General features: G+C 39.1%; 1 pseudogene; it reads left to right on the forward strand.

Moving 5' to 3' along the window:
- The first annotated feature begins 351 nt into the window (after positions 1-351).
- LOC114694471 lies at positions 352-5,269 on the forward strand (annotated as a pseudogene).
- The last annotated feature ends 2,600 nt before the right edge of the window (positions 5,270-7,869 follow it).

Consider the following 7,869-nt stretch of genomic DNA (forward strand, 5'->3'; position numbering starts at 1 on the left):
TCTTGATCTCAGCTTGCGGGTCTGTACTTTTTACAGGAAGGTGTTTGTTACATAAATTAGCCCTCTTATGTCTGGGGAAGCTATCATGGGGATTTTTATACAAAAGCAACTAGCCATGATGCCTCAGCAGAGCCAGAGCCACCTTTATGTTTCAGGGTCTGAATGATCTTCTGAAGAGAAATATTTGCACATGAATGGTTCTCAGATAGTCTTCATGCACTGAGAAATGGAGAGCAAAGAGGTCTTGCCAAAGATCAAGTGTGCTCTATTCACTTCAGAGTTTTCTTCTCTGTGTTATTTAATAGAGATAGCTGATTTGCTTCCTAAGCAAAAGACAGTCTGCTGCTCAGTATGGCTAGGAGCATAGTGTACTTCATCCTGGTCCATGCTTGATGTTCCTGTCCACAAGTCAAGGTGAGTTCTTTTCCTAGAACTTGTATTCTGATATTATCACCCTATCCCTATCACCTGATGCATTTGGAGAAAGACAGAGGCAATGTCAATCATGGGTTGATCCTTTCTACTGTTCTAATTCTCTCTCTTCTGGGATTGTGAGAAGAAATTTAAAATCACCTCTTATCTGTGGCCACTGAAGTTTAATTGGCTCATCTTATAACTTTAGATCTTATGAAAGGTCTGAGGGGGCTTGTGGGTTTAATAAAAGGGATGGGAAAGTGAGGGGATTCCTGTGTAGGGAAAAGTGGCAGTTATACTAATGAAATACATTTCACTGGGCGACTCACTGTGAGTTCCTGTCTTAAGGAATGAGAGACGTGAAAGAAGAACAAAGATGCAAGGAGGGGATTGTGCAGTCATCCATGCCCATGCTATGTCCTTGAGTTCCTATAGAGGAAGTCTAACAGTTGTTTCATCTTCTAGCTTTAGCCCAGTCCTGGGCATCTCCTTTAACTGTTTTCCTTTCCTAGATTAGGAGTCTGAAGAAGACCTGCCCTCTGCCTGGATCAGCTGTCCAGAAGGTTCCAATGCCTAGAGCTCCCACTGCTACTACTGCATCAAAGAGCATTTAACTTGGGCTATGCTGATATAAGTGACTAGAGAAGTGTGGAGGAGGGAGGCACCTGAAGGTAGAATCCACTGACATTTTCTGGTATCTTCTGAGGCTTCATTAGACCATGTAATTGCCCTGTCACCCAAGTTTTCTCCCCCAAGCCTGCCTTATATTTTGAACCTTCCCAAATAATGATCCTGGTGGCAAGTCATAGAATCATCAGGAATATATATGCACTGTTTTTTTTTTTTTTTCTGTCTCATTTCTTAGGAGAACCTAGGATATTGCTCAAAACTTCTTTCTCCATTGAGTAAATAATTTCTCTACCACTTGCTCAGCTTTTATGTCAGAACATGATTTCAGGCTATTTGTATGAGTGCTCAGCCAGCTTGAGGGCAACTTTGTGGCCTTTATGATTAAGGAGAGTGGTACTGCAGTGGCCAATGTCTGGACTGGCCTCGAAGACCCCAAAAGTTTGAGTATGTGGTTTCTTTTTCCTGATAGTCAGGTGAAATGAGAGAGGTCTGTGGTACAAGAGCTAGCTTGTACAGTGTTCCTAGGGCACAGCAATCCCTCTATGGATCCTAGAACATGTGGGGTTTATCAGGATCACTGCAGGTAGCTACAGAAATGGCTGAAGCTTCAGCTTCTTCAGCATTCCTTTCATTCATGAACAGTACTTTTCTATTTCAGGAAAAGTTTCTTTTGTGTGCCCCATTCTCACTTATCCGGGTAATCTTTGTGTTAGACAGAAACCCTTTGCAAGCGACCCAAGAGAAGAAATCCTGTCAGTACACTAGCAGCTAAAAATGTGCTAGATTGTGAATTTTTGCCTCCAGAAAGAAAACTTAGGAACCACATTCTGTAATGAGTGTTTATAAATTCTGTAAAATTAAAAAACTTAATTTTTTGGCACAAAGGAAGCACTAGGATATTGAATTAAATGTGAAGCTGAGGCCAGATGGTGGTGGTACATGCATTTAATCCCAGCATTCTGGAGGCAGTGGTAGGCAGATCTCTGAGTTTAAGACCAGCCTTCAACAGAGTGAGTTCCAGGACAGCCAAGGCTATACAGAGAAATCCTTGAAAAACAAAATAAAGCAAAACAAAACAAAAAATAAAAACAAACAAACAAAAAATAAAAAGTGAAACTGAGAACAAAAGCCTAAGTAATCTCAAGAAATTCATGAAGACTGTGTGTGGTTCATTCTTGATTTTTTTTGCTTTTGCTGAGTTCCAAATGTGCACTTAAGACAGATCCATTCACTCATTACTGATTTGCAAATGCTCTTATTTTACCTGTTGTCTTCCAGAATTATCTTTAGAACTGTAGCAGTGGGTCTCTCTAAGTCTATAAATCCTGGGGCACTGGGGCAATGCGTTTCTAAATACTTCTAATCATGGCTACTGTGTATTCCTGACTTCAAACACAGGTGAGAGGCAAAGAATCCCCACAATATTTTTGCCTCTGTTCAGGTCTTGGGATGAAGCTGGGGTGGAGTTTGGACTAGAGGTAGGCCAGTTACACATTTGAGAAATGGAAGATAGTCTCTCTCGTTTCTTATCCTGAGTCTTAAGGATTGGTGGGGCCATGCTCTTTTTGAATCTCTTAGTCTGACATTTCCCACTGGGCTTGTAGGGTCCAAGGAGTGGAGAGATGATAATTGTGATGCACAATATTCATTTGTCTGCAAGTTCAAAGGTAAAGTCACCTGAAAAAAATGGACATCTAAAGCATGACCATAAATTACTATGGAGTAAAATATTAAACTGGACCATCTGCCAAAGCAAATTAGACCATCTCTCCCTTGACAAGCATGCATCACTGGCCTATGATATCCTTAGCTACACTATTATCTGGAATCCTGCAAAAATAAAATAAAAACACCTTATCGATATGCCTTTTCTTAATCATTAATGTACACTGATGATACTTGGGTATGGTTGGTTGTTTTTTTTTTTTTTTACTCTTTGACTATTTGGGAGGCCTACCACCCAGCTCCCAAATAAATGCACAGAGGGTTATTATTTCATATCAATGCCCAGCCTTAGTTTGGTTTATTTCTAGATAGCTTTCCTTAACTTAAATTATCCCATCCATCTTATGCTTCTGTGCTTTTGTCTTTATCCTATATATCTTTCTTTCTTACTCCATTTTTGGTTGTGTAGCGAGGGGACTGGCCCCTGTGTCCTCCTCTCCTCCTGTTCTTGTTCCTTTATCTTTTCTTCCGAGATTTCTCCTCCTATGTATTCTCTTTGCCTGCCAACCCTTTCTACTGCATTGCAATTGGCTCTTCAGCTCTTTATTAGACTAATCAGGAGTTTTAGACAGGTAAAGTAACACAGCTTCATAGAGTTAATCAAAAGAATACAACACATATTTGTATCATTAAATAAGCATTTCACAGCATAAACAAATGTAAAACATCTTCAAATAATATTCCACAACATTTACCCCTTTTTGTCTAAATAAAAATGAAAGGTTTTAACTTTATCATAGTAAAACTACATATAACAAAAACAGTTATCAAGTAAGAATTACATTCACAATGTTTAGTTTACTTGTAATTAGCAAATTTAGAGAAAATACTTCAATAATTATCTTATCTTAGTGAATCCAAAATTTTATCCCTAATTTACTTTCTATCACTACTAAGGAAAAAATAACTCAACTATTTAGTCTTTAACTCCATCAAAGACACAGAAGGATGCAATATTACCTAACAACAGAGACATTTGGCTGTCTTGACAGTCATTTGAAGTTTCTCTGCTATGTTGAAGCATCTATCTTCAACCTACAGGCATAGCATATCTGACAGAGTCTTCTATGAAGCAGGAAATCTGAAGGACTGTCCCACCTTGTATTGGCAAAGTTCATCAGTATCTTTCCTCTGTGTCCTAAAGAATGTCTGACAGACTCTTCTGTGAAGCAGGAACCCTGAAGGACCATCCCACCTTGTTTTAGTCCTGCCTGTCCAGTTTGTACAGCATACTGTCAAGCAGTTAAGGCAAAAGCAGTTCCTTGCCCAAATGGCTAGCCTTGCTACAATGAAAGTAAACTCCTATGGAGTTTCTTCAGTGCCCATCATCTTTCTTTGAAGTAAATTGATACTTCCAGGAGCAGATGTATCTCATTGTCATGAAAAACTTAGGTTCTTAAATATTTTAAATGCCATATCCTGTTGGTCTTTGAAGTGCTTGAAAATTGTCTGTCTAAAATGTATCCATTTAACTTTAAAAACGTACTTAATGCGACTATAAGTTTTATTATTGTAGATTAACCGTGAGACTCATTTCTTCTTTATACATTGCATTTTTAAATGAGTTGCATAAGCACGATATCCAAAACAGGAGTAGAAACATATACATTGTAACAAAATTAACTTTAAATTTGTATCAATATACTAAGATCCACACCAGTGCAGAATATCTGAGATTAATAGTTGTCTTTTTATCTTATATACCTATATTCCCCTAAATGATAACAACCCACCAAATCACCAAAGTCTACCCACTCCATCTCTTGGGAATTTGGGTATTCTCCAGACTGCTTCCTGTTGTCTATGGGTGAAGACATTTTTAAGAGTCCCTGAGAAAATTAAAGATAACGCCTATGTCATTGGAAGGCCAGCTATAACCTTTATGATAGATATCACCTGTCAAGTTTTAGGAAGTCTCCCTTGATCAAACCTGATCCATATGAATCCTGAAGGGATCCACAGCCTCTTGTTTCTTATGGAAATAAAAGCAAAACCTCTTCCCTAAAGCATTGTTGACTTCTGTTTTAAAGTTAAGGCATTCTTAAAATATCTAAGCTGGTTTATTTCAGCTGTCCCTCTTTCAATCCCAGTCTCTTAACAGCTGTAGTTTGCTTATCAGTATTCAAAAAATTCAAAATCAACACGATAACATACAGGAACCAGACTCTCTGTGTATTTCCATCTTATTTGGCCTTTTTGTCTTTTATATTACTTTTATTCTCTCTTTAAAATTTTTACTTTATTATTTTTTTAAACTATTTCTTTCTATGACTGGCCATATCCCTTTTCTTTCTTTTAAAGCCTATATATCTTAGAAAACACACAGGAAACTATTTAGAGGTTTTTTTTTTTTTTCTAATCTGGATCTCTTTTACTGTGTATCTTTTAGACTTTTTTTGACCATGGGAGCAAACATTAAACTGCTAAACTATACTGGTTCCTCCATGCAGCTCTATTGGCTGGCTCTGCTCAATTCTTGGTTCATGAGCGCCAAGACTAAAGCTCATGGTCAGGTGGGAGGTGCATGACCAGGAACTGCATTCAACTCCCCAACTCTAGAATGCCAGTGACCTGCACTGTGGCAGACATTTTTACTTAGTTTTTTGTTCCTACTTAGTATATTGGCTGCTCAAGGGCTCACTGTCCAGCAGAAATGCAGAAACTGTCCTGCTGTCCTGTCCCACAGAAACTCTTATAGGAGACGTATGTTTTGTTTTGTTTTATTTTTTAGTTTTTTCAGTCCCTACATGGAAATAATGCCCCACATTGGAATGCCAAAATGTTGTTGACTGTTTTTGTTTTTGTTTTTGTTCTTTTTTTTTTTATATTTTGACTCTTTTGGTGGCCTACCACCCAGCTCCCAGATAAATGCACAGAAGTTTTGAAAGAATAAAATGGTGCTGGTTGGTTGGTGGAAGAGTCATAAGCCAAAACTACTAGAATTAGAATGGGCTTTATTAGAAAGAAAAGGAATGGAAGGAGGGGGAAGCCAGGCCTGGTGGAGGGAGGGAAGTGGGGTAGAGCAGACAACAGAGAGGAAACAGAAAAGGAAGGGGGTGGGGGTTCGCATCGGGCTTTTAAGCAGTACACAGTCTACTGAGCTCCCTGATGACGTAAGATGTTAGACCCACAAGAGTAAAGGCAGGATCCTAACAGGTTTATTATTTTGTATGAATGCCTGGCCTTAGCTTGGCTTATTTCTAGACAGCTTTTCTAAAATTATATCATCTATCTTTTTATCTTTGTCCTATAGACCTTCTTTCTTTCTTTCTTTAATTTTTTTTTATGTACCAACCACAGATCCCTTTCATCCCTCCTCCTACTTCCCCCTCACCTTTCCCACTACACCCCTCATTCCCTCCTCCAACAGGGTAACTTCTCCCATGGGGGGGACAGCTAAGCCTGGTACATTCATTTGAGGCAGGACCAAGCCCCTCTCCAATTTATGAGGCATGAGCAAGGTGTCCAACCATTGGTAATGGGATCCAGAAAGCTGGCTCAGGGAAAGATCCTGATCACATTGCCAGGAATCCCTCAAATAGACCCAGCTATACAACTGTCTCCTGTAAGCAGAGGGTCAAGTCTGGCCCCATGCAGGTTCCATGGCTGTCAGTCTAAAGTTTGTGAGTTCGTTTGAGCTTGGTTCAGTGGTCTGTAGATTTCTCTATCATGATCTTGACTCCCTTTTTCTCATATAATTCCTCTTCCCTTTCTTTGACTGGACTCCCCAAGCTCAGCATGGTGCTTGGTTGTGGATCTCTGTACCTGCTTCCATAAGTTGTTGGATGAAGGATCCAACTATGGATAGATCCAGCTATGATGACAGTTAGGGTATTCACCAATCTGATTACCAGAGTAGGCCAGTTTAGACAACCTTACCATTATTGCTAGTAGTCTAATCTGGGTTCATCCTAGGAATTTCTTTAGCACCAGGTTTCTCCCTTACCCCATAATGTCTCCCACTATCAAGGCATCTCTTTCATTGCTCTCTCACTCCATCCCTCCCCCAGCTTGACCATCCTGTTCCTTCATGTTCTCATCCCCCATCCCCTATCCTCTATTGTTTCCCCTCTCATCCCCAGTCTACTCATCGGGATTGCCATTGTTTCCCCTTCCCAAAGTGACCTGTACATCACTCCTAGGGTCCTCCTTGTTTCTTAGCTTCTCTGGAGCTGTGGGTTGTAGTCTGATTTATCCTTTTCTTTACATCTAGTATCCACTTATGAGTGAGTACCTACCATGTTTGCCTTTCTGAGTCTGGATTAACTCACTCAGAATGGTATTTTCTAATTCCATCCATTTGCCTGCAAATTTCATGATGTCATTGTTTTTTTACAGATGAGTAAGACTTCATTGTGCATATGTACCACATTTTCTTAATTCATTCTTTGGTTGAGGAGCATCAAGGTTGCTACCAGTTTCTGGCAATTACAAATAATGCTGCTATGAACATAGTTGTACAAGTGTCCTTGTGGTATGCTTGAGAATCCCAAGAGTGGTATCATTGGGTCTTGAGGTAGATTAATTCCCAGTTTTCTGAGAAACCACCATACTGATTTCCAAGGTGGCTGTACAAGTTTGCACTCCCACCAACAGTGGAGGAGTATTACCCTTGTTTCACATCCTCTCCAACGTAAGCTGTCATCAGTGTTTTTGAGCTTAGGCATTCTGACAGGTGTAAGATGGTATCTCAGAGTTGCTTTGATTTTCATTTCCCTGATGGCTAAGAATGTTGAGCAATTCCTTAAATGTCTTTCAGCCATTTAGGATTCTTCTGTTGAGAACCCTCTGTTTAAATATGTAGGCAATATTTTTAACTGGATTGTTTGGTATTTTGATGTTTATTTTCTTGAATTATTTGTATATTTTGTTTCCACCATTCCCTCGGTTTGTGTCTTCTTCATTGCTTCTATTTCAATTTTCAGATCTTGAACTGTTTCCTTCTCCTGTTTAAGTGCTTTTTCTTAGCTTTCTTTAAGGAATTTATTGATTTATTCCAATTTTTGTTTGTTTTTTCCTCAATTTCTTTAAGAGAATTTTTTATTTCCTCTTTAAATGCCTCTATCATCTTCTTAAAGTCATTTTAAGGTCATTTTCTTC

This window comes from Peromyscus leucopus, chromosome 3, assembly GCF_004664715.2.
Source record: "Peromyscus leucopus breed LL Stock chromosome 3, UCI_PerLeu_2.1, whole genome shotgun sequence".
Taxonomy (NCBI): Eukaryota; Metazoa; Chordata; class Mammalia; order Rodentia; family Cricetidae; genus Peromyscus; species Peromyscus leucopus.